The following is a 27,040-nucleotide window of genomic DNA, read 5'->3' as shown; positions in this document are numbered from 1 at the left end:
GATTGGCTCTGTTTCTGGCCGCCAAAAAGCAAAACGGCGGGAGCTGCCATTTTCTCGAGCGGGCGAAGTATTCGTCCGAGTAACGAGCAGTTTCGAGTACCCTAATGCTCGACCGAGCATCAAGCTCGGACGAGCATGTTCGCTCATCTCTAATTAAAAACAATTAAAATTGTACCAAGTACATTAGTAAATTCATTGGCCAGAATTCCCTGTGAGGATAACTGGCAAAACGCCTCCTGCACTATAACAATACTCCAAAAGCACCAATAATCCCTAGTAATCAGAGTCTACCCCTGAGGAAGTCCCCCATTTAGGGGATGGAACGCGTGGGGAGCCCTCCACCTCCTTCACACCAATCATAGCACCCTAAGGCTATCTGACATGGGACGCCGACTGAGAATTTCCTGACGTACACCTGGACATGTAAAGTATTGAGACCAGTTCACACTTAGGACTTGCCTCTGTTGACCTTTTATTTTTTCTACATCAGGTTCTGTGTATTGTTCAGGTTTCTACTCAGCATTGACTCTGATTTCTAGGGATTATGGGTGCTTTTGGAGTACTGTTAGTGTTTTACCATTACAGGCAGTCCCCTACTTAAGAACACTCGGCTTACATACGACCCCTAGTTACAAACGGACCTCTGGATATTGGCAATTTATTGTAATTTAGTCCTAGGCTACAATAAACAGCTGTAAAAGTTATCAAATGTGTCTGTAGTGAAGCTTTAGTGTTAATATTGATTCTTATGACCCAACATTTTTAAAATCCAATTGTCACCAAAAAAGTTCTGTCTGGGATTACAATGATAAAATATACAGTTCCGACTTACATACAAATTCAACTTAAGAACAAAGCTACAGACCCTATCTTGTATGTAACCCGGGGACTGCCTGTATACAAGTTTTAGAATTTGAAATTATTTTCATTGTATTCTTTTTAAATTTGTTCTTTTATTTTTGTCATTGAGAAATGAAACTATTTTCCTTATACCTTATTGAGATGTGAAGAACTACCTGGTAGAACTTCAGATATATTTCTTTAAATGTATTCATCTATTTTTAAAAATATATTAAATAGTTGATATAAAGAAATGACTTATATGGCAATAATCGCTGCTCTTTGTTTAGCATAAAGTAACATACTTGCCGCTTTTGCTGTAGAAGCTGGTGAACATTTGTATGAACTGATAAAGTGTTTGTCAGTATCATCCATCACGGTACAATATCATTATCAGGTTGACCTTCAATCAATTTTGTGTCATGGTAAAACTGGACCAAGCTGTGAGCATCAAAACAGCCTATTAAAATACCATGACAGATGGCGCTGCCGACTCCTTCATCATAAAGTCTAGCATTAACCGCATATTGTTCTGTAAATTGCATTTCTTGATCTATGACTAATTAATTTCTAAAAGATGCTGTAACACCGTGCCCATAAATGTATGGATGTATAATGATCATTTATTACATTACAGCATTGTACATAAAACCTTTAACAAAAAATTAGGTCAACATTAATGCTTCAAAAATCTGATAATTATACATAAAAGACAATTAAATTTGTCAAAATAAAAATAAACTTATGCCAGGAATTTTCTATTTTTGGATTTAGAAATTTGCACTGACCCACATTTTGGGAAGTACAGGCTACACAAATGTAAGTGTTAATTATAGAAGATTGCTTCTTTAAAGATTCAGTTCCAAATTAAATTAGAACCAATGTATAATGGGACTTGTGAAATTGCATAACTTAAAATATTTCTAGTGTATATACGATATATTTAACACTGTGCAGGGTTCACTATTGATAGTGTATTGTGTATCAAATGGTAGTGTAACAGACTGGCTAAAATCATCAAGAAGGCGCAATCTCTAAAATTTCGACACCATTTGGCAAGAACGGTTCCACCGCATATTTGCTTGGATTTTACAAAACAAAATGAATATTATGCAACATACTCTACTCCAACGACTCCATCCTTCAATGTGTAATAAGTGGTTAAGTACATATAATAAACTAGATAATCAGCCCTATTTATTACCCTCCCCACATCGCTCCTACCGTCCCTCGACAATCTTTGCTTTATGTTTTTGTGTTTCCCAGTTGTGTTCTGCTGTTATTTGTTATAGGATGGTATTTTACATAAGTCCTGTTATGGTATTGCATGACATCTGCTGCTACTGTAATGCGGTGCTGGGAGGGACCCAGGGCCTGTAGCCATGGGGGGCTATGCCTGGGAGTATGGGTACTGGGGGGGACAACAGAGCCTTGGTCTCTGCTAGTGCTGCGTTGCAGCAGAGTTGGATGCCATGTGATGCCGCACTTAATAGCGTAGGGACCCACTACAACAAGGTCAAAGTGAAGAGGTTACTGGGCTTATGCAATTTGATCAAAATGTAACTAAGAACCTTGAGTTTGTTTTGTAAATGTAGCCTAGCGGGAAAAGATAACTGTATGATGTGAGGATGTGCGGTCAAGTTCTTTTCTCTTCCAATATTGGTTTGGTATTTTACATAATGTCGGACCTACTCAGTTTACAAAACAATTTCCTCAGGGATAAATAAAGATGTATTATATTGAATTCTCTCCATAGACAGTAATACAGTAGCATTGTAGTCTCCGGTAAAAGCCATATAGGGAACACATGTTTGAGCCACCTAGAGGAGGCGAGTATTAAAAAAGTTAAAAAGGAACGAACAAAAAAATAATTATTATCAATCCCCTTTATTCAAATGTGAAAATAATTAACCATTATGTTGAACATGTTGTAAATTGTCCTCTATTGGCTGCTATATCACCACTTTGCCACTCATAACATTTTCTAGACAAAGCTGTCAAATAGATTGTATTAATCCATAAATGATATTGTTAAAAACAGCAACTCATCATGCAAACTATTTTTATTAACACATATAGAAAAATTATACATTAAATTAAGTTACATTAAACTGCTTCTGATGCCTCCTATCAGTTTACTTAGTTTACCCCAGAAAATAGCACTAAGATTTTTGGCACATTTCCATAATGTTTGGTATAACAGAATTATATATCTACCCCAAGAATTTTACAAAAATAGCTCAATTTTTATTGTTTTATCTCCTTGGAAACTAAAAATTAAAAAATGCAAAAACCCAGAACAGTATTGTGAGTTAATTTTCACCTCTGGTGGATAATTAACACTAATTTTGCTTGAAATTCCTGTTTTTTGATAATGTTTATGCATTGTTGCTATGTGTTAGTATAGCAAACCTGGCTTTGTCCTTCAGCCTAGTATGTTATAATGGCTTCCATTGTTATCTGTATTTTCCCATAAGGGGCAGCTAAACCTACTGATATCTAAATTCACTGATCTCATAGCACAAAAGAAACATTCATTGAAGTATTTGGCTCCACTACATCAGAACTGTCTACGATGTGTAGTGTGATAGCATTTAGTCTCCGTCTCTGTGATTCAGGATCTCCTGTTATGTTATCAGTGCACTGCTGCGTTTTACATTAACCTACACTATAAATGTTCTAAAGCTTTCACCGCGGCTTCCAAATAAATATCATTTTACAGACTTGCATACATTCCCAAATCTCATTTAAATTCCGTAGACTTCGGAGAGGAGCCTATGCATCACCGCCAACAGCTACCGTGCAATTGTTGTGTTCATGAAGGCAGAGAAAGTCTCGGAACTGCAAATACATGTGCATGTTTAATGCTGAAACAGGAGGCAAATTATACAGAAACGCTCACTGTGTTAATTAAAATGATGTCCTAACAGGGAAACTCCGAGTTGTCAGGACAAATTAGTTAGAACATGATTAATTGACCTGTTTATATGTTTATAATGTAAACATGCAATATTTCATTTGCATTGCTGCAGGTAATAGGATCCGAGAAGTCTTTGAGCCAGCAATAAAAATGAGGCATAACATACTGCGGATTATTGAAAATAACTATGGGAAGTCTAACAGTGTGCGCTTAAAGGAATTCAGGCTCTTTAATTTGTTAGCATCGAGAAGGTGGGAATTGTCTGGTAGAAAATAAAACTGGAAAATATCATAAATAATTTGATTTAAAATCTGGGTTTCAATGGTATGTTGGAGGAATGAATTCTTGATTTTTCGTTTTACGCAGTGCGGTTGTTTTTGCCTGTATGCAAAATTATCTTTAGTAAAAAAAATAAATGAAATGAAAACGTTTGTACCAAATGAACCCTTTAACATGTAATGACTTGTTATTAGAGATGAACTTACCAAAACATTTGGTTTGGCGTCTTCTGTTTGGCAACGCCTGCTAACTCAGACATGTTGCTTCATGGGCTGTGGAATAGCCAATCAGGCAGCTTTTCCTCATCAGGTCCACCAATCACAGCCATGCCTAGCTGCTAGGGGAGTAAAGCTACCTGATTGGCTGCTCTTCAGCCCATCGAGCAACACATCCAGTTTATGTGGAGCTGCCGAATGGAGGACATCAAACCTAAAGTTCAGCTCTGCTCACCTCTACTTGTTACAATACAAATTAATTAAATTGACTTGTTGTCAATAAAGACTCCTGACTACAGTATCTAAATGGTTAAAAGGAACATGCCACCTCTGCCACATATACAACTCTCTAGAGGCTTATATTAATTCCCTCTAATCCTTAGGATAAAGTAAAAATGTTTACTCCAGAGCACTACGTTTGAGTTAAATCACACCTGGGGTAGCTTGACTGCATTGTTAAGTTCCCCTGCCTTCTTTACTTAATCCAAGTGATGAGAGGGAATTAAGGTCTTTTTTAGAGGAATACCATAATGTTTTCCACGTATAAAAAGGCCATTATGAAACTTGAAATTTTCTGAACAGGGTACTGTTGAGGTATTGGAGGCATATCAAAGGTCACAGGTTTACTTTAAAAAAAAAAAGGGGCCGTCCATGACCATAACACAAGATGACGATGGCCTGTACACATACAATTGTAAAAAATCTTTTGACATTGTGCATAGACATATAGTAGATGTTATTGGTTGGAACTTCAACGTGATGAAAAAACGTCACACCAATATGTTGTGCCTCACTTATGGTTAGATCTTAAACTGAAAGTCCACTTTCTAATTTGCCTACTATATTAGAAATACATTATGAGCAATTCTTTAAAATGTCTTTTTTACCCAGATCAGTCTATTATAAGCAGGTTTTGTGTAAGAATTGGACACAGACGTGCAAATTATATTCAAGGGCCAGTTTCAGTCTTGAGAGCGTAGAAAGGGGCAATGTTGATGGTTGTCTGTGTATTATTTCCTGTAAAAGAAGTGGTTTGGCAAATGGAAGTTTATTTCGGGACACAATTGCTACTTCACCAAAGGTGAACCTGCTACTATAGCTAACCTGCAAAGGATCACCGATAGAGAAACCTCTTGTGCATGTGGCTCTTACCAAGTGACTCTGTGGGGTATCTATACACTGCTATTGAACGTGTGAGTCCTGTGTGGAGTTAATTGCAGTTAATCAGTATACATTGAAAATTGTATAATTTTCCTGAATCGCAATTTCCCGATTTTTTTTCATTTTTCAGATGGAGCACTTTTTCCAGCTGTTAAGTGAAAACTGAAAAAATGTAAATTTTAAGTGATGTGTTAAATTATGTCCTTTCCCATCCCTTGGTTGAATTTGATGACGGAGGTTTGACTAATTTTATCCTTAATTTCTATTTAACTGTTCCCTTAGAAACAATCAAATTTAAATATCATCATGATCCCAAATTTTATGACACAAACACATAGGGGATTTATCATGACTTGTTCTGGGTGCATTAGCTAGTGCCTGTGAAGGATTACTGAAGGCACCAGAGCCTTTGTTATATTATATAAGGGTTAAAGGGAACCTGTCACCAGGGCACCCATTTTATGCAGCCTCAGTCTCAACAAAGCATAGCACACACACTGCCAAAGAGTTTATGTATAAAAAAATAGGTTTTAAAGAAAAATAGGTTTTACAGAATATATATTCGGTTTTACCAGGTTTTGTGGTAAAATTAGAGTATATACGGTATGTTATATACTCCCCAGGGAGTGGCTATAGAGGAGCAGTTCCCCCCGCTCTTGGGACACCGCACCTCCTTGTGTCCTTTTCAAATATATGAAAACACCCATCTCCCAACTTAGCCATGCCCCCTGCTCCTCTATAGCCACTCCCAGGGGAGTCACAGTCACAGACCACATGGTATTGAAAATTACTATATATCATAACTTTTTGTCTGTGAAACCTATTTTTTATACCAAAACTCTTTGGTGGTTTATTACCAATGCTCTGTGGGGACTGTGGGTTTGCTAAAAATGGGTGTCCTGTGACAAGTTCTCTATAAGGGACATATATCACCTCTACAATCCCTCTGACAGGATCTTCCTTTAGCTTCTTATTCCCTGGTTTTTACCAAAAAAGGATTTTAAAATTATGCAAATGAGCCTTGGCTCCATAGGTGTTGCCTACAGGTGATGCCTTGATGAGCTCATTTGCATACTTTTTAAAGTTTTTTTTTCCCCCTTTAAAAAAGAGCGTAGGAAGCTTGGATTCTGCCAGAGGGGCACAGTATGTCAATGTACTTGGTTTACAATCCTTGATCCTTTTGGTAGATGTTCTATGTTTAGTGCCAAAACTTGGATATTTATATACATGTGGACAAAATTTGACCATTAAAGTAAATGAGTGAGCAAAAGGGTCATGGCATATTAGTGGCATCAGCACTTCAGTGATTGGAGCCTGGATGCTGGGACCACGTATTGGCTGCAACTTGTATACCGGGACGACAGATGGAGACCTGGTGCCGGGTCGCAGTGGATAAACCGCTAGCACCCCTTTAATATCAACAAGCTAACCTCTGTCTGTATAGCTCAGAATGACTTAACTTTACACTGCACACTGATTTACTGGCTGAGCTGAGGGTTAACTTTTCCCGATTTCCATTTTTTCTTTTCATCTTGTATTAGTTTGCATTTATATTACCTTAGTCACAAAGAATATTTGTCAGTCGTACAAATACCTACTAGAACCGCATCTCAAACATTTAAGTGTGACAGCAGAAGACTCTCAGATATTCCAGCACCTGTGTATTTGTCTGACTCTGAGAATACAACCTTTACAAATGTGCAGTGACATTACAGCAGCCACAGATGTTCCTACGTGATAAAAGGCAGAAATATACAAAACAATCCAACCCAATGATGATGGATACACCATGGGTCGCCGTAACTTTTAATCACTTTTCTAATTCAGTGCATTTTAGAACCATGTTGTAGTATGAGACAATGGCTTATGTGCTACTACTAGTAAAATACTTCTCTTTATTACATTATTACTTCTCAATATTGCCTTTATCTTGAGACCGCAGAGTGTGCGTTATTGTATAATGACGCCTTTAGCTTAGAAAATAAGGAAATAATTCATGAATGGTGTTTGCAGACAGTGATGGAAACATTTTGAAATTCAAGAAGCGATTTCTAAGCGGCTGGAAAAATTCTGAATAATTTTGAATACATATATTCTTTCCTGTTGTGTCTTGTGCAAAGAATGTTTTTTCTAAATATAAACAGGGAAAAAAACACAAACTTTCTGTCCTAGAATTTATTTAATATTTAAATAATAGAAGAAGCAACTTGGTTGGAACTTGAATGATGCAAATAAAAAAAAAAAAAAAAGGAAAAGATACTAAAAAACTTATGTTAACATTAAGGGGGTTACATTGATGGCCTTTCCACATAGTTGGCCGACGCCAAACTGCTACTCTTCTTACTTGTTTGGGAGACAAGACATCCTCATCCTTATTAAAGGGGTTGAAAAATATGTCTGCATTCTTTCAAAAGCTGCTCCAGACGTAACCATGCTATATGCCAGTATTGCAGCTCAGCTGAATGTAAGATATTTTTCTACCTTAGGTTGGAATTATATCTGTGACCAATCTCTATCAGTCCTGTTGTTTTACATTTTGGTTGTCCCTGGATAGGACTATAAACTCCTGCTAAGGGTCGGGGGAGGAATAGTAGGCAGAGCGCACTACAGACATCGGAACCTCCTGTCCACCAGCAGCGTGTAGAGGAGACCGCAGCAGCTCTATAGACAAGATAATGGGGCTTATTTACTAAGTATCCGCGGCTGCACTTTCATAGGTTTTTCCGAAGTTTTCAGGATTTGCGCCACTTTGACGGGTATGTAATTGCGGATTGTGTTGCATGCAATCGGTATGTGGCGCAGCTGCGCTGGCTTTCATTGCGACAGAAATCAGGGGGCGTGCTGTAAACGATCTAACTGATTCGGACTGAGCGCGGGATTAAACTTTCAAATTGTGTTGCAAGACCACTTACATGCACCAGGAAGAAGAAGGTGAAATCCGGTGGACATGAGCGGGGAAGTGACACATGCAGGATTTTGGACGCACAATCTTATTGAATGACGGCAGACAATGTGAATCCGGTCGGACAATGGACTTTCCGGGAACTCCGTCGACGGGAAAGTAAATGTGCCCCAATGTCTTAATCCAAGGGGAGGAGCTGACGTAGCAGTGCTGACTGTATGTTTTTTTTATTAATTACATGAGGTAGCAAAGCTGAGTGTGTCATTGTGTCTTATATGCATCTCATCACTATAATCTCTCATATTTCTTTTTCTATGTCTCAGATACTAGTAGAGTCTTCAGAAGCTAAAAGAAAGTGTATATAATCTAAGAACATTTTCAGCATATCAGAGCTTGCAGGAATCATGAAGTGTCTGCTTAGAGAGTCCCCGCCCACACTCTGGAATCTTACACTGACCATCACTGATAGTGATAGGAGCTAAAACAGTACATTTGTAGAAAGGACCAGCGCTTCAGAAGAATGTAGCAGTAAAAATAGTAATTCCTTTATTCGTACCTCTTTAAAAGCATAAGTGGTGGCAGAGTGCACAACACATTGGGAACACAGGGTAAATCCAACGCGTTTCGCTCAAATGAGCTTAGTCATGGATACAAACACAGTAGATTCTTACCTCTATTTAAGCTCCGCGCTTCCTCTGTGGCGTGTGACGTCACGAACACGTGTCCGAGTCACGTGACCAGACCATACGGTCACATGACCAGACACATGATCGGGACAATCCCACACCCCCACAGGAAGAAAAACGCGGTGAAATAAAAACATATTCACATTGCTAAAAACAACCTGAACAAGATACATTGGAAAAAGACGTAATAATGCAGGTATATTCGAATATCTTGTATAATAGAATAGAGTATATTGTTTCAAACCCCAACCGATGTTCCTGCTCTTCATTAAATGTGTGGAAATTTTTAACTAGGAATGAAGCTCGAAGAAAGGCTTTTCTGACATTGGGTTTAGACCTATTTGTTTTTGGGTCTCTAAGGGCAATAAATTTAGACCTGTCTGTTTTTAGATCTCTAAAGGAAAGACTGGTCAAGGGCCTGTATCTATTTGTACCTATGTAAAGCCAGTTGGTATAGTACGGTATTCTTATCTAGTAAGGCATAATTAAGCCATAATAATCATTTAGTGATACGATTTGAGGAATGGCAAATCTTATATACAGAATACTTGATGTCAAAAAATACTAAGTCATATTAAGAAGACTCTCAATAACATAGGATTAGATCTTGTCTTAAGTTCAATCCCAGAGGTTGTGTGGTTTTTAACACAAACATCCAATAGGTTTCCCTATTCATTAGTTTCTTTTTATAGTCTCCACCCCTAGTAGGTTTTTTCACTTTTTCTATTCCCATCCACTTGAAATGGCTCGTGTCCCCCTGGTGAGTTTCCCGAAAATGTTTGGAGGCTGCAGAGATGTTGGTTAGATTAACATTCCTGATATCTGAGAGATGTTTTCTGATTCTTACTTTGAGTGGATTTGTTGTGCATCCTACATATTGCTTGCTACAGGAGATACATGTAATGAGATACACCACATAGGAGGTGTTACAGTTGATAAATGATTGGATGTCATAAATTGTATTAGTCACACATGATGTAAAAGTATTAACTGTAAGTATGTAACCGCATGTTAGACATCGTGTGTGACCACATTTATGGTTCCCCAAGTGATGCAGCCAGGAGTACTTGGTTGTATTTTTTTCATTATAGCTGAAAAGACTCGGTGACACCATGGACCCAATAGTTGGCGCTTTTTTGGAAATAAACCTTACTCCCTGTTTGAGACATATCTTTAAATCATTATCCTGTTCCAAGATGGGCAGGTATTTAGCAACCACTTTTTTAACTGGTATATTTGGCCAAACATCTGGAGGAGTTTAGTACTTATTCTCCAGAACTAAGGGAGTATATTCTGATGACAACAGAATTTCTCCTTGAGAACAACTTTTTTATGTTCAATTCCCATTATTATTTGCAAGTGGAGGGGGCTCCTATGGGAGCGAAGTTCTCCCCCTCCCTTGCTAATATCTACATGATACAATGGGAAAAACAGTACATTTTTGGGGATAGGAACACACACAGGTCATCTATATGGTGGTTTGGTCGCTATATAGATGACCTGTTGTGGGTTTGGAATGACACACCCCTAGAATTTGAGAACTTTGTTTCTTTTTTGAATTCAAATGACATGAATCTAAGATTCACACACCAGTTTGGGGGCAACAGTATAGACTTCTTGGATGTCACTATAAAAGGACAGGGAGATGCAGTTACAGTATCCCCCTTCCGTAAACAGGCATCAGGCAACACGATTTTGTTGTCCACGTCGTGTCATCCTAGACACGTCGTGGACAACATCCCTTTTGGTGAAATAACCCGTATCCGTAGAAACAGTTCTACGGATGATATATTCAACCAACATTTGACAGATTGGGAACAGAGACTTAGGGAAAGGGGGTACAAGCCAAAAAGCTTGTCCTCGGCTAAAAACAGAATTAACAAAACACAGAGGTCCACCCTTTTAAGGGATAAACAGCATAACAACACACAAGGGAGGGATAAAAATCCAATATCGTTTGTCACTACCTATAGCAATCAGTTCCACCAAGTTAAAAAAGTGGTTGCTAAATACCTGCCCATCTTGGAACAGGATAATGATTTAAAGATATGTCTCAAACAGGGAGTAAGGTTTATTTCCAAAAAAAGCGCCAACTATTGGGTCCATGGTGTCACCGAGTCTTTTCAGCTATAATGAAAAAAATACAACCAAGTACTCCTGGCTGCATCACTTGGGGAACCATAAATGTGGTCACACGCGATGTCTAACATGCGGTTACATACTTACAGTTAATACTTTTACATCATGTGTGACTAATACAATTTATGACATCCAATCATTTATCAACTGTAACACCTCCTATATGGTGTATCTCATTACATGTATCTCCTGTAGCAAGCAATATGTAGGATGCACAACAAATCCACTCAAAGTAAGAATCAGAAAACATCTCTCAGATATCAGGAATGTTAATCTAACCAACATCTCTGCAGCCTCCAAACATTTTCGGGAAACTCACCAGGGGGACACGAGCCATTTCAAGTGGATGGGAATAGAAAAAGTGAAAAAACCTACTAGGGGTGGAGACTATAAAAAGAAACTAATGAATAGGGAAACCTATTGGATGTTTGTGTTAAAAACCACACAACCTCTGGGATTGAACTTAAGACAAGATCTAATCCTATGTTATTGAGAGTCTTCTTAATATGACTTAGTATTTTTTGACATCAAGTATTCTGTATATAAGATTTGCCATTCCTCAAATCGTATCACTAAATGATTATTATGGCTTAATTATGCCTTACTAGATAAGAATACCGTACTATACCAACTGGCTTTACATAGGTACAAATAGATACAGGCCCTTGACCAGTCTTTCCTTTAGAGATCTAAAAACAGACAGGTCTAAATTTATTGCCCTTAGAGACCCAAAAACAAATAGGTCTAAACCCAATGTCAGAAAAGCCTTTCTTCGAGCTTCATTCCTAGTTAAAAATTTCCACACATTTAATGAAGAGCAGGAACATCGGTTGGGGTTTGAAACAATATACTCTATTCTATTATACAAGATATTCGAATATACCTGCATTATTACGTCTTTTTCCAATGTATCTTGTTCAGGTTGTTTTTAGCAATGTGAATATGTTTTTATTTCACCGCGTTTTTCTTCCTGTGGGGGTGTGGGATTGTCCCGATCATGTGTCTGGTCATGTGACCGTATGGTCTGGTCACGTGACTCGGACACGTGTTCGTGACGTCACACGCCACAGAGGAAGCGCGGAGCTTAAATAGAGGTAAGAATCTACTGTGTTTGTATCCATGACTAAGCTCATTTGAGCGAAACGCGTTGGATTTACCCTGTGTTCCCAATGTGTTGTGCACTCTGCCACCACTTATGCTTTTAAAGAGGTACGAATAAAGGAATTACTATTTTTACTGCTACATTCTTCTGAAGCGCTGGTCCTTTCTACAAATGTGCTATTGCCCCGAGTCCATGGGGGATCTCCTTATGCCCGTGCGCTGGAAGATGGCGTCTGACTGGTGAGCTGGATTTTGCCCTTTTGTCTTTATGTACTTGAGCTAAAACAGTAATAACAGTAAAATTGCAAAGCAATTAAAGATAATTTTTAATCCATGTTTTACCAACCCTTTAAGTGGTAAACTGGTCCCACCAATGTCGAAAGATGTGTCCAACATTAAAATAATATATTTTTTAATTCCAATGCAAAAAAATAAATAAATACATTTTCATGATCCATGTATACACCTAGAGTTAATTTTGTGGGAAATAAAAATTAATATGTAAAAAATGACTGCACTTTCAGTCACATGCAAACTTCTCTTGTCTGCATAAATTACAGATAAAACCGCTAACTGAACTAAACAGCTACGCAGAGAATGAGTTCAGCAGTAGAGCTCGTTTCTCTATATAGAGGCTAATGCGTGGAGGTGCCCCCTACGACTTTAATTCATATTCAGCAAAGTGTAACCTCAACTTTATCGAGCTTATAAAACTAACTTTTTTTCAATGTCTTCCATTGTGAGATATCAAACTTCAGCAAGTTATCAGAGGCTACTTCATTTGTATGTTTTCAATTTTAGCCACCTTTGCATTACATGGACTAGCTTAGCAGAATAATTTTTTATCCAGCGGTTTCCATCCATGTTCTGCCGTGCTAGTAGTAGGTATGGAATATCTCACGTAGCAGACTAAACACTGTGATGTCTGATTCACAAAGTGATTCCAATAAAACATAATGTGTTGTGTCATGTTTCAACTTAATCTTATGACACCTTTGCTGGTGGAAATGCAATGTTCAGATGTGTTGCTAGTCCTTTCTGTATCGTAATGTGCACCTATTCCGTCTAGTTTGGGGTAATGTTCTGGCTGGAGATTGCTGGAAGCAGATTTTCAAGGAGAATACAAATATGTCTTGTGAAAAGATGTTCATGTGTAAGCTGACTCCAGGCTTTCTTTTGTCTAACCTTGCTCAGTGCCTTGTTCATTATGTGGCTTCCCACACAGCAAGGAATTTTTTTTTTTACTAACTTTTCTTGTTATTTTTATGTTTTAGAAATTCCTGATAGAACTTTTGACTTTTTAACTAAGCTCTTTTTTGCCTTACGCTATTTCTACTTTAAGGAGAATAAGTTGTTTGTGTATGTTTGCATGTATGTATATTTGTGAGCATGTGTATGTATGGTGTGTGTATGTATGTATGTATGTATGTATGTATGTATATATATATATATATATATATATATATATATATATATATATATATATATATATATATACACTCTCACCGGCCACTTTATTAGGTACACCTGTTCAACTGCTCATTAACACTTAATTTCTAATCAGCCAATCACATGGCGGCAACTCAGTGCATTTAGGCATGTAGACATGGTCAAGACAATCTCCTGCAGTTCAAACCGAGCATCAGTATGGGGAAGAAAGGTGATTTGAGTTCCTTTGAACGTGGCATGGTTGTTGGAGCCAGAAGGGCTGGTCTGAGTATTTCAGAAACTACTGGGATTTTCACGCACAACCATCTCTAGGGTTTACAGAGAATGGTCCGAAAAATAAAAAACATCCAGTGAGCGGCATCTCTGAACGCACAGTACGTCGAACTTTGAGGCAGATGGGATACAGCAGCAGAAGACCACACTGGGTGCCACTCCTTTCAGCTAAGAACAGGAAACTGAGGCTACAATTTGCACAAGCTTATCGAAATTGGACAGTAGAAGATTGGAAAAACGTTGCCTGGTCTGATGAGTTTCGATTTCTGCTGCGACATTCGGATGGTAGGGTCAGAATTTGGCGTCAACAACATGAAAGCATGGATCCATCCTGCCTTGTATCAACGGTTCAGGCTGGTGGTGGTGGTGTCATGGTGTGGGGAATATTTTCTTGGCACTCTTTGGGCCCCTTTGTACCAATTGAGCATCATTGCAACGCCACAGCCTACCTGAGTATTGTTGCTGACCATGTCCATCCCTTTATGACCACAATGTACCCAACATCTGATGGCTACTTTCAGCAGGATAATGCGCCATGTCATATATATATATATATATATATATATATATATATATATATATATATATGAAATATATCTTTGTATTTCTTTTTCTTTTATAAATTTTTATTAAGTAGTTTGTCAAACATACAAATCAGCACAAAGGATTAATCTTTTATTAAACAACAAAAAAAGCCAAGAAAATCATATCTGACATAATACATCGTAACTTCACTAGTCTAATATTCATGCTAATTTTCCAAGAGTATATGTGTATATATTTGATAATATCCACAATACCATCCAATTGTATCATATCATGTAAATATATATCGAACTAGGAGGAGAACATGTAAATGATTAAATCCATACATTGGAGAAGATTTATGAGAAGTGTCTAAGAACAGAACAGTTCTAGTTGCATATGGCAACCAGTCAGAGCTCAGCTCTCATTTCCCCACAGCAGTCTATGAAATTAAAGCTGCGCTCTGATTGGTTGGGTAACTAGAACATTTTTACCTCCTAAACCTCGGATAAATCTTCCCAATTGTGTCTAAGTAATATTCCTCCATATGAATTAGCCTAAATGACTGGTAAATAACATATTACCTACAAAGAGAAGCCAGACTTCAAACGCTAATTTGGTCAAAATGTATTCATAGAATTTAATTAAATTTCATGAAAGAAAATGGATATTTGGATCAAATGAATACATTGTATTGGAGTTACACAAGTGGAAATAGACACACATCGTATCATATAATCAATTAATATATATACAGGCAGTCCCCTACTTAAAAACACCCAAATTGCAGGCAACCCCTAGTTACAGACGGCCCTCCGGTAATTGGCAATTTCCTGTACTTTAGTCCTGGGCTACAATAAACAGCTATAACAGTGGGGACTGCCTGTAAAATATATATATATATATATATATAAGCACACACACAAAATATCATTCAGAAAGTAGTAGAACATTTGTGACAGGGCTGTCATATTATCTTATAGCCTAGGTAACTTAGCTCTAACTATCATTAGTCGTACAATAATAATTAGTGCATAGTGCATTATACCTGTATCCACAGACGGCTTTATAAATATATATCTTTAATAATATCCAATATAAACCAGATACATTGTGAGAGAGTTTATTAGAGCAGGAAAACAGCTAAAAATATAGTGAGAGCTTACTAGCAAAACTGAGACCTTGTCATGTTATTGCCTGGAGCAATGTTTCTGACAATGCAGCTGTTCCATTGATTGGGAATTACATGGAGAGGTACGGTATGCATTGTGATATTATGTAATAGTGCTTATTCAGCATTTGGATCTTTATGAGTATTGCTTCAGGTGAGAAATTGAGTACCTCCCATGAGGATAGCAGATATGTCTCCTGTCTCCTGCTCTTCTCCCACTTCTGCATGTTTTATATCCTGCTAAAACAACAATACAGTATTGTACCTGTGACAATGGGGCACATTTACTTACTCATCCCTGCCTGATCCCTGAGGTGCGGTCTCCAACGATCCTGCACAGCTGCTGCGATTCACAAAGATTGTGCGCCCGATATCCTGCATGTGTCGCTCCCCGCTCAGGTCCGCCGGAGTTCACCTTCTTCTTCCCGGTGTATGTAACTGCTTGGCTTCAACACAATTTTAAATGTTAATTCCTGCACGTTATCCGAATCCGTCGGATTGTCTGATGGTCCGTCCCCGATCTGTGTTGCGTGAAAGCCGGAGCAATTGCGACGGAATGCCCGGTGTAATCCCTGAAAACGCCGGAAAACCAGACAGAAATGCGGCCGCGGGACCTTAGTAAATTCTATACTATACAAAGATGCCCTACATACTAAATGAAATAGGTCCCGTAAGGTGATGCTTATAATCAGTCTACCAGTGTGTGCTTATGGCCACTGCTTTCTAATAACTTTTTGTCATCACTTATGTTTACTTGAGCAATGTTTTTTTTATTTCAGCTTGGAGAATATTTTCTTGTAGCTGTGTGCCATACTGTTCCTACTTGCTCCTACTTTGATTTTTACAATTCACATGTGACTGTGTAGGGACCCACACATACACCTGCCAACAATCTTAATTGCCTTAAATATGATGCAGAGTCGGTACATTTTTAGAAATTGAAGTTCCACTGTGCCTAAAGTCTTGTTTTCTTGTTTTTCTTGTTTTCTTGTTGTATTTGGACTTGTGAGTTGCTTGGCACAAAAATATTCTGGCCATTAAAAATATTTATATTGGTAAAATTGGTTTACGATACTTTTATTTAGATATTAATAAGATGTGGTCTTCACTGGATGACATAACACAGTACAAAAAAGGATGGCACTAGCAGATGATACTAGATCTCCAAGGTCACCGTAACATGTGAAGAAACACTGAATATTTTAAAAAATGTTTCTTTGTAAAATACTTTTGTTAGCACAATTTTTTTTCTCCATTACTTTATACTTAAATGTTGATGGCATTAGGCAATATCCTCATCAAGAGACTGGTTTGAATTATGAGATGATATTTGTAATTTTTTTCAAGCCATTTTTTATGACAAGTTGTATTCAAGGGAAGCAACATCGGAGGTTAATGAATACCTTCAGATAGACATACAGTCGCTGGTGCTTTGCTTTCTTTGTGACATTCACCTTTTTGTGAACTCGGCCAGAACAGGCAACTGAAAAACAATAGAAAGGTGATTGATCTGTATAGAGCTCCCTGTATCATTAGTTGACACATCAAAATAAATCAAGTAATATTTATTATGCATCAAAGAGTTGGAGCAGAGCCAGTGTCTACTGGATGTGTTTACTAGCAGATCGATGGTTATGATCCGTACCTTAGCTGATCCATGATTGATATAGTCGGCTTGCTAGAGCATCAGCCCTATTATAGCTTTGTCTATTTTCGCAGCTCTTGGTTTTGCAGTTCTTTTCTACTGTTCTAAACGGTTTACAGAAAGTGGAATATGAATGAGGCCCTAGTAACATGATATTCATATGCACACACTCATCATATGTTCTGCTTGTCATGAAGGCTGTATAGAAGTAGACATATTTATTGGGTTACATTATCTAAATGTTCCCCATATCTTATTTCGTTAATTTAGCCAACCCTTTACTGGGGCATTGTGGGATATTTTTTATTTATCCCCCATTCTAAACTGTTGATGAGTGTCAAATTGGGGTCGGACACAACCACACCCTCATTTATTAGCTGTTGTAAGTGGTTATGACATGCCAGTGAGTACTTGTGCATCAAGGATCTAGGACATCATGAATATTCTTAGGATTGCCTCCGTCCAAACTCCGTCCATTGCACGCTGTGCAGTTTTGCAGTTTTCCTTTAGGGGGAGCAGTGTGCAACACATTTATGTAATGTGTCACACATTCTTCATGAATCTGATGCCCCCTGCACTTATCCGGAAGAATGCTCAATATTTTTTTTTTGGTGCACTTTGTTCATGATTCAGAATTGTGACTAAGCACTAACATGCCCCTTTCTGTCTTGTAGGACACATTGCAAGGGCGACACAAACCTGGTGCAAATACTTCTTAAATACATATGCAAGCAGTTTGCAATTTCTTTCTAGTGTAAACATTTTAATAACATAGTGTTGTGTTTATAAGGCTATTATATGTATCAATGCTGTTCTCTCTTTAAACAATTGATGGAAGGGTTTTTTATTGTCTGCCCCTGCCAATCGGAAATTTCTACCAAACTCGAAGAATAAGAAATCAGTACAATTAACCTTGGAATCCCCCCTTTAAACCTAATTAAAATCGACTAAAATAATGGAATAATGTAATGGTAGTGTACACGTTGGAGAGTAAGGATGGAGAGGTGTCAGATAATGAAGGGGGTAATGGACGACAAAGGGTGTTGATTCAGGAGCAAAATAAGTACTCCGATTCACCAGTTAGCTGTAGCTTGAGGCAGATATTAGGTTACATCGAGAGTGAGATGTCATTGCTACAGTCAATTTCTACAAACGGGACTAGTGGTGATGGCTGAGGCACCATTATAGACCAAATTCTATTTCTTTTATTGTTCAGTCAAGTGATAACTTTAAACAACCTCTTGTCCATATCGACATGGTTTATATGCAATATCTGTAGTCTTAGATAAACAGGAAAGGGAAATCCTTAGTTTTGAGGGGTGTCCTTTCACCTCACTAATGTGCCATGACAGTAAATACTGTAGATATGAATTGATTTGTTATCCTCCTACAACACCCTCATGAATACATGTGTATTTATTATCACATCTTCTTCTCACTCAGTGGTTTTGTAAATTACTATTGTGAATTATTGAAGTGTAAAGGTCTTTGTAATTCTATCCGAACAAGGATTAGAATGAAATATACACTTTATAATTGAGGATTATTAAAAAATGCTTGAATCCTGTTCGGTATGTTAATCTATTCTGAGCTGCCAAGACTTCCCTATCTATCAGCACTTTGGTGCATTATGAAACATGGTCATCTCGCTGCGAGTGTATGCCGGGCAATCGATAGGCAATCTCTGGGATAATTAATTAGTTTGCCAGGATGAATTACACTTTCTACCACTTCTAGTTGGTATTTGAGTCACATTTGATTTGAAGAGTTGTCTACAGTTCTGTAATAGTTTGTGCCTTGATTTTTGATGAATAATCTTATCTGTCTCAGTCATTTTTATGACATATTAATAGATGTGGTAACAGTGGTCTGTCACAGAGGTCTCCTGCTCCAGAATCTTAATCCATTTGATTGTCTTTATAATTTATGCCTATTGATGCTACTAAAACTACTTGCTAGATGCAAATTTATAACATGTGGCTTGGAGGAGAATACTGCAATTACATTTTCATGACTATGGACTTTCATCCCTTTCTGAAGAAATATTTTAAGATGCATTTTAAGGCCACTCTACTTCCCTTACATTCCATCCTCACCTCGCCTCACCCCATCCCATCTCTTTCCTTCCTTGGTTGAACCTGGACATATGTCTTTTTTTTAACCTTTATAACTATGTAACTATTGTTGAATAACTTTGTGCTGCCATGCCAGTTTTGGGGTTGTTCAGTGTAAACATTCCCATGGGTGTGTCACGGATGACCCCGCGATCCATGTCTCGGATCATGGGTGCACCCGTGCTCCACTGTCTCCTGCCGCTGCCCCCGCTCCCCCATCCATATTGTGGATCGCAGGTGCACCTGTGCTCCGCTGTCTCCTGCCCCCGCTCCCCCATGTCAGTACTTGCCTCTCCCAGCTTCTGATGGCTCCATCGCGGTCCCTTCCAGGTCTCTTGACTAGGCCACGTGCTCCCGCTGCTACTCTCTAAGAATTTAAAGGGCCAGCATCCTCCTTATTGGCGCTGGCAATCCCGGCTCTGCTATATAGCCTGGTGACTCCCAGCATTCCCTGCCAGATCTTCAGGTCATTCTGCTGAAGAGAGCGCCTCCTGAGCGTTTCCAGACGCCCCCGTGATTCCTGAGTGATTCCAGACACCTCCGTGTTCCTTTGGTGTTCCCGTGTTCCTTTGGTGTTCCCGTGTTCCTTTGGTGTTGCCGTGTTCCTTTGGTGTTCCCGCTTTCCTGTGGTTTTCCCGCTTTCCTGTGGTGTTCCCGTGTTCCTGTGGTGTTCCCGTAATCCCGTGGCGGTCCCGTAATCCCGTGGCGGTCCCGTAATCCCGTGGCGGTCCAAGGCCCTGCTAGCCGTCCTTCCAGGGTCCTGCCATCCATCCTTCTGAGGTCCTGCCAGCCGTCCTCCCGTGCTCCTGCCTTCAAGTTCCCCGCCTTGGCTGCCACCGCGGGACTGGTCGCCCCCGTGGAGCGACCTGATGGCTCCTCGCCTCAGCAAGACCATCCCGCTTTGCGACGGGCTCTGGCAAAGACCAGGAGTCCACTTAGAGTCCGCTCCCAGGTTGCGGCTAGCATCGTTGTCCCCCACGGTGGTCCAGGGAGTCCACAGACTTTAGCCCCAGAGACTCTTACGCACCCCAGTGCATGACAGGATGGCACCTCATCTTTCACTACCATTACGTATGATGACCAAAACGCCCATAGCTTGCATCCAGGTCTTATGTTTCATGGGTAATGCCTTGGAGAGGAAGCTAAATTTCCTAGTTTATGGACTAAAAAATATTGGTAAGATAAATGGCAATGTTTTCAGAGACTATTATGGCAATGTATAAGACACAATAGGAGATGTGTATGAATGACAAAAATTAAACTTTTATTAATAAATCATGTTAAAACATACTTAAAAACCCAAAGGACAGATTGGGTGTACATCACATACGAACTCCCCAGTCCCGCCACATGAATAAATCACAGATGAGCCACAGTATATGATGGATATAGATGGGCTTAAAAAAGCAGTATAAACATATATTGAGGACCGAGAAAGAAGAGGTAAACAAATCACTCATGTAAATAATAAATACTGTGATAAATATATGGTCCAGGGTGGATAATCTGCGAAAGTAAACAAATACAAAAAATATATTACCAGTAAGGTCGTTGTGGTCTGGGGAGGATAGAGTGCCCCACGCGTATCGCCCGGCTCGCGGGCTTTGTCAGGCCCGCGAGCCGGGCGATACGCGTGGGGCACTCTATCCTCCCCAGACCACAACGACCTTACTGGTAATATATTTTTTGTATTTGTTTACTTTCGCAGATTATCCACCCTGGACCATATATTTATCACAGTATTTATTATTTACATGAGTGATTTGTTTACCTCTTTTTTCTCGGTCCTCAATATATGTTTATACTGCTTTTTTAAGCCCATCTATATCCATCATATACTGTGGCTCATCTGTGATTTATTCATGTGGCGGGACTGGGGAGTTCGTATGTGATGTACACCCAATCTGTCCTTTGGGTTTTTAAGTATGTTTTAACATGATTTATTAATAAAGTTTAATTTTTGTCATTCATACACATCTCCTATTGTGTCTTATACATTGGTAGTTTCTAGATGTGTGACTAAGCCCCTTATTGGATTATTTTTGCCCCAATCCTTTAAATATACAGACTATTATGGCAGTCATGTCGACACTGTGTAACTGCTTTATTTCAGCATTTTGAGGGGAATTTATCAAAGGCTGGTGCATCGTGCATCTTGCTCCTAAAGTTGTAATGAATATACCATGAGGTCAGTATATTTGGCGCACAACCGTGGACAGTTCAACACCCTGCCAATAACCTTCACCAGGAACACGGCCCACTCCACGCTCTTCTCTGTCCAGTTGCTTTGGAGGTAACTTGTATCAATAGTTGCAACTTTATCATGGGAGTACAAGCCTTTGACCCCCTCACCTCCATATTACTCAGGCACAAGCCAACCTATCTTTGTCTTTGCTGCCATATGAAATTTCATGGTGCTGTTTAATTTATTGAAACCAGGTAGAACAGTGACATTCCAAAGTAAGAATGGAAGAATCCAACACTTCTTAATACTTCTTATATTTTATATCTTCTTGTTAAAAATATAAAGTGCATTGTTCAGTAAATAAAGAAACGCGTTTCAAGTGCATCTCACTCTCAATCTTGGTTCCATTAATACTTTGGAATACAACTTCACCTGCTGTCAGAGGGTTAGCAAAAAACAATAATATGCAGGATCTGTTTGCACATGGGAAGCAAAGCAAGGCAAGCGTGGTTCTCTTTTGTGTAAGAAAAGTGACATTTACTGCTGTCCATCGCTGTTCCCGTTTCTGTGACTACTATGGCCATTGACTGACTCTAGCAGTCAAATGTGCAGTGTGAACAAAGCTCCAAAGGGACTTCTCATGAGAAGCGAGCCAAGCACAATCTTTTTTTTATTTTTTAATTTTACTTGCCACAAGGTGTTCCAGCATAACTGAACTACTGTAAGTACCCCAATATGCTGAAAAATGTCCGCACCCTTGCTCAGACCACTACAGATCTCATATTGATGGTCTATCTTGATTGTGAGATAAATACGTTTGTGAGTATACCACAGGGTTCTATCGTCTTCAAACAAGACCTAACCGTGTATAGCTGGTGTGTAATGATGAAAAGGTCCTACCGTGCTTTATTATAACATTAGATAACATTTACTGCTTTTTTTGCTGCATCAGGGTGAATTATTATTGAACTTTGGATGACCAGTAAAGGGCCATTCAACTGCAGCCATGCAGAGATTTACTCCTCAATCATAGCTCTAACATGATGTGTTATTATTGGCATAAACTAGTGTGAAGAAATAGAAAGGAAGTGACCCATCAATCTAATCTGATTCCAGCTAGATGACATAATACAATGGATGAGATTCATAAAAAGTGGTGAACTTGCCCCAAACAGTTGATTTAGTTTTGTTATTATTTTCCAAAGGATTTCCCCAAAAATATGTGGAATCCTTGAGAGGGATTTTACAAATCTTGCAATACACTTTTAAGAATCTTACTGTTTTTCTGTTCAAATTTTGGTGTCTGATCATCAGACCTCATCGAAGAATACCAACAGCATAAAAAATTGTGTGCAGACCCATGCCCATTCAATCCCTGGAAACAAATGTGTATGTGCAAACGATCCTTGGTTTGCAGAAACAAGCAGAGCCAAGGGACCAGTGCTAATGGCATCGGACAGATCCCTTCTAAAATATTCAAAGGAATGGGAATCACACTAATGGTAAAAAAAAAATCCCTTTTTTTTAATTTACCCAGAATGTGAGTTTTGGTTGCTCATTTTGAGCTTTTCTAAAGTAAAAGCCATCATACCTTCTAATTTCTGTTAAAGCATTTTATATAGGGAAAAGAGAATGAGCCTATACAGGAAACCTACTATATGAGCTTATCTTCCAGGGAACAAAATGATTGAACATGTAAAATTCCTAACCCCTTATTTGAGGATACAAATGGGAATGGCCAAAATTATAAAGGTTTAGTTTTCAATTTTTTTATTGTACAGAGCTGCCTGAAGTCTAGTAGTTTGACCGTAACCAAAGTTGTTGTAGAGAGCAGATCTATGGGTGACTTGTGCTGTCCCTTTGATGATTTCCAACATCAATGTGTGTCACACATTGCTATCAAACTTTTTTTTAGCATGCTCTACGTCAATTTTTTTCCAAAATGAGTTACAGAGACTTAGAAACTTCATGTGAATTCCTAAATACTAAAAGTCATTAACATTGGCTATTGTAATCCAGTGTTTAAGCCTATAATTGCTCACGGTCAAACAAACCATTTAATTTGATGTTAACCCCTGTGCTCTTCCCTCCGTGTAGAATTGTGTAAAGGCATACGCAGTGCAGTCTGAAAATTGTTTAAAGATCAATTCGGCTGAATGACTCATTTAATAAATTAGCATTGCAGTCCCATACGGGTTATTTTAACACCCAATTAGAAATTACTGGCAAACTTTAATTAAGATGGAATGTAAAGGTAGAGTAAAATTTTACTAGGGGGACAGATAAAGCTCATACAGCTTATACATTAGCTTATACATTAATTGCTTCAATTTATTTTCCAATTAAAAGCTAGGAGGACCAATCTATTAGGAAACAATGTACAGTAATCACTTTACATTCAAATACCAATAAATTATTACAATAAATGTGCATTTATCAATTATAGGGAACCAAGTTGTTAAGATTTGTATATTTTGTGTTTGCTAAATTTAGCTAATGCTAGCTAAAAAAGCATGCATCAAAAAATTGATGTTGTCATGTTTAGAAAATATTCCAAAATACAAATCAACTGAAACTTAAATTTTCAAGGTTTCCTATGTGCTCCTTAATGGTATTCCTTGTTTTATTCTTGCTGCTGCATCATACTGCATATAAGGGCTCATGCATACTAACGTATGGGGGACTTATACAAGGCCGCAAATTTATGGACACATATACATCCCCCATAGTTGTCTATGGCACCCGAGCTTGGTAAGGTGAGCACAATATGTGCTCTCCATAATGTATCGCGCTGTGGCCACAAAAAAAAAGAGAGCGTGCTCTATCTTTGGCCGTAAGAACAGTCATGCGGCTCTATTTTCTATGGAGAGAGGTGGGGTGAGCAGCGCTCACTTCTCTTCCACTCTAGCGTGCACGAAATGTTCCTACAGTTGGTAGATCTACCGAATGATCTGCACTATACCACACTGGCTCTTCGTAAGGTGGTGGGGGATATTCTAACTCTATATGTCTCAAGTTACACTCCAGATAACCGGGGTGGTAATGAGTAATGTAGTAATAGGGAAAGGGAGGGCATGCAGGTAAACCTTAAGTGAGCCAATGGCTGTTTTATGCTATCTAGCTCTTCTTCTGGCCTTAGCCTGTACATATGGGGTGAGGGGAACGTTTTCATCAAGATATAATGGAATCAGAACCAGTCCTCTAGTGGATCAGTTAGGCCAGTCCATACTTGTCAGGCTTATCATGTGTATTTGGTCCTAAGATGAGTTTGAGCATATACTCCTATTTATAATTAAAGTTAACTGTTTTTCCAATTTATGTAATGGTCGGGGTCATGAAGAATCTCCATTGTTGGCAATATCTATGATTTTGGAGGTGAGGGCATGGGAGCTTACAGTCCTATAGGGGTAGGGGTAGTCATCAATGCCTAGTCTCAGAAAGCTGAGAGAGGGGGAGGAAAAACTGAAAGGGAGGGAAGAGCCACATTATGGCACACTTGTTGGTATGATTAGTTTTAAACTGCCCTGTTGTAGCATCTGGCCATAGGCTATGGAAAATTGCAGAAAAAATGCAGAAAAATGGATAATCCCAACATGTAAAAATGGAGGTTAAAAAACATGGGCATATATGAGAGCTTTACTAGAACTAAGATTGCATTGTCTAGAATTGATAATAGGCAAATTGCAAATACGATGACTCAGTGGTGTGCCTCAGAAAACCTAGCTCAGATGGAGGCTTACTATTCATGTCTTGATATCCCAGGAGATATGGAATATGGTGCTTATTTGTCGACATCTTTTACAACAATTTGCTAACATTTTGGATGGATTATAATAAGTGTTGTACTACTTGTATTCTGTCTCGTTGTGGTTGGTGCATGATTTGGCTTTTATAGTTCTGTTGTGACCTTTTTTTCCATTTTCTGTAATGTACAAGATGTTAATTTGGAAATATTTGCTGGTTTGAGTTCTAGTGAGATGCATGAGAATAGAATGTATGGAAGCAAGAGATGCTTGCATTGGTTTCAGGGAGTTGAAGTAGAGTGATGTAGAACTAGAAGATCGAAGCAAGTATGGAGAGGAGGAGATGGTTGAGTAGTCTTTAGATTTGATCAAGTATAACTATCTGTAATCACTGTGACAAGATCACTATTGGGCATGAGAGGAAATGAGATGCTATGTGTTTTACAGCAACCAGAATTTGATTTGGATCATTCTGGAAGCCGTTTTCCATTGGTCTCCTGGAAGACCTGGTACAGGACTCTAGTTGCTGAGGTGGAGACAGTGGGGCAGATTTATCAAGCAGTCTGAAAGTCAGACTATTTCTAGTTGCCCATGGAAACCAATCACAGCTCCCCTTTAAAATATTCATGAGCACTGGTAAAATGAAAGCTGAGCTGTGATTGGTTGCCATGGGCAACTGGAAATATTCTGACTTTCAGACTGATTGATAAATGTGCCCTAGTGTGTTCACCTGGTGTGGAACCCTTAAAGAAGGGCGTGGAGCGCTACCTGGAGACACAGAAGCTGGACTGTGTGAGAGCCACACGTGAGTGACACAGGGTTTCTGAAAGTATTTTATGCATGCTGGAAAGAGCCCTCCAGTGGATAGTGAGGCCCGCCAGATGTATAGTTGGTGCCGGACAGGAAAGAATCTTGTTTTATGTTATGTTTGATGCTGGAGTTTTTCTGGAATAATTGCAAAGTTTCAACTCGAATCTTGTAGTCCATGAGTGCTTTGTCATTGCCAACCCCACTGTTTGAGCAGAACCCCTACAGCATTTGTAACATTGTGATTTTAGCTCAGAGAAGCATTTTACTGTATCCGCTTGTAAATTAATAAGAACTTTACATTTTCTGATAATGTAGTCTAGGATTATCAGAGATTTTCAACAAAACCATCTTTTTCATAGTCCTTTGACAACATAATAATAGAACTTGTTAGCTGCCCTTAAACATGGTTAGTAATCACTTTGTGCACAGACCTATGGACTTCATTATTGATAATAGTTAAACATTGTGTTCATGTTATTGAAATTCATCTACAATAATTACTCACTATATTGATTTTCTACTGCCTAGAAAAAGAAAGGCTTCATTGGACATGTAAGCACATCAACCTCACCAATGGCAGTACATAACTCAAGCTAATGATGATTTAGGAGTCATGTTCTCACAGCTTAAGTCATGAACTACTTATCGTTTTGATTTTTTTTAACAACCTATTTCCTGTAGCAAGATTTTTTTGTGTACAACCTTTTTTGTGAAAATTACATTTGTTTTCATTTTAACAAATAAAATCATCATAATGTATATGAAATCAACAAATTTTATTGTAAACTACAGTTGAGTTTAAAGGACAAAATGTTGAAGGTTATATGAGATATCATCAGATTTAATTGGTCCCGATAAACTACTGTACTGTATAGTATTTCA

The 27,040-nt window shown here is 38.6% G+C and overlaps 1 protein-coding gene across 3 annotated transcripts in view; it reads left to right on the top strand.

Annotated features, from left to right (window-relative positions):
• IL1RAPL2 (interleukin 1 receptor accessory protein like 2) overlaps positions 1-27,040 on the top strand; it is a 578,794-nt gene that overhangs the window by 199,919 nt on the left and 351,835 nt on the right. The gene's annotated exons all lie outside the window — the stretch shown is intronic.

Source organism: Engystomops pustulosus, chromosome 9 (assembly GCF_040894005.1).
Source record: "Engystomops pustulosus chromosome 9, aEngPut4.maternal, whole genome shotgun sequence".
NCBI classification, from domain to species: Eukaryota; Metazoa; Chordata; class Amphibia; order Anura; family Leptodactylidae; genus Engystomops; species Engystomops pustulosus.
This window is presented reverse-complemented; position numbering and strand designations above follow the sequence as displayed.